Source organism: Cornus florida, unplaced genomic scaffold, assembly GCF_030987335.1.
Source record: "Cornus florida cultivar Cherokee Brave unplaced genomic scaffold, ASM3098733v1 CherokeeBrave_3.0.0_Hap2_Chr02, whole genome shotgun sequence".
Classification (NCBI taxonomy): domain Eukaryota; kingdom Viridiplantae; phylum Streptophyta; class Magnoliopsida; order Cornales; family Cornaceae; genus Cornus; species Cornus florida.
This window is the reverse complement of record NW_026775572.1, coordinates 78177150-78178677: the sequence shown is the minus strand read 5'-3', so window position 1 is coordinate 78178677 and position 1528 is coordinate 78177150. Positions and strand designations below refer to the sequence as shown.

At 39.1% G+C, this 1528-nt stretch overlaps 1 pseudogene; it reads right to left on the bottom strand.

Annotated features, from left to right (window-relative positions):
- Positions 1 to 842: 842 nt before the first annotated feature.
- LOC132297760 (small nucleolar RNA R71) lies at positions 843 to 941 on the bottom strand (annotated as a pseudogene).
- Positions 942 to 1528: the final 587 nt, after the last annotated feature.

Here is a 1528-nt window from a genome sequence, read left to right as displayed (position 1 = left end):
TTACTTTTCTTTGCATGTTTTTTAAGTATGGGAGCATGGGATCATTGTATGTGGAGATTTGTTGATTGAATTGTTGCGGGGGCGAAGTGATTGTTACTTGCTTGTTATTTGCTTTCTTAGTATATGTATGGTCGTAGGTCATTGAATCATACTCTTATCCCTCCTAATTTACTTCTTGAATCGGTTGTTCGTAATCCTAGGAGAATGGGTAGTTCTCATCACTCCATTTCACCAACAGAGGATTTGAATGACGACTATGTGGAGGACCTTGGTCATATAGACCAACAAGGCAACCTTCACCCTAATGTGAATCATGAAAATGTTCAAGTACCATTAGGTATGCCTAGACCATTCATTCACCCACAACAACAAGGCCAAGTTCCATTGGGAATGCCTCGGCCAATATTTGCTCCACAACCCCCCATAGTTCAAGCTAATCAAGGTGTTCGTTTAGCACCACCAATTGTGAATCCTCTCATTGCATTAAGAGACCATTATGTGCCTAATGAATATAATGCACCCACTTCCATTCAATTGCCTCCATTTAGAGTACATCACTATGAAATTAAATCGCAAACTATTCAAATGCTTCCAAACTATCATGGACTTCCTAGTGAAGAACCTTATAAGCATTTGGATGAGTTTCTTGAAGTATGTTCCACCGTGAAATACACGGACATGCCGGGGGAAGTTTTAAGACTTAAAATTTTTCCTTTCACCCTTAAAGACAAGGCAAAATATTGGTTCAACAATCTTAGGCCTTTTTCGATAACTTCTTGGGCGGAAATGCAACAAGAGTTCTTAAAAAAGTACTATCTGGTTTCTAAGACCAATGCCATGAGAACTTCAATTAGAGAATTTTCTCAAGGGGATAGGGAAATGTTTCATGAGGCATGGGAAAGATTTAATGATTTGCTTAGAAAGTGCCCTCATCATGACATACCTAAGTGGCAACTAGTCCAATATTTCTTTGAAAGTTTACCGGATAATCAAAAGGGTATGGTTGATGCTTCCATGGGTGGTTCTTATCTTGATAAGCATGAAAATAATGTGTGGCAATTGTATGAAAGTATGAGTGAAAATTCCATGCATAGGTCCTTATCTTCTAAAAATGGTAGAAACCTAGGTGGAAGGAAGAATGTCGGCTTGTATCAAGTTGACAACTCCAATGACATAGCCACTGAGATGAAATCCTTGTCTTAAAGGTTTGATCAATATTTGATCAACCAAAATGTAGCAAATCAAGTATCTTCCTCCCCTACTCATATTCATCATCGCATCGTGCATCTAATGAATCTTGCATGACTTGTTCAAGTGTCTTACATTCTACTTCCAATTATCCCCATGGACATGTGCAAAGTGAGCCCCATGAGCAAGTCAATGCTACATTCATCAATCAAGAGAATAATCCCTATGGCACTCATTACAATTCAAGTTGGAGGAACCATCCAAAATTTTCTTGGAAAAGCCAAGGGGAAGGCTCAAACCCTCCCCAAGGTGGTTTTCAAGGGAAGTATGTTTTGCCACC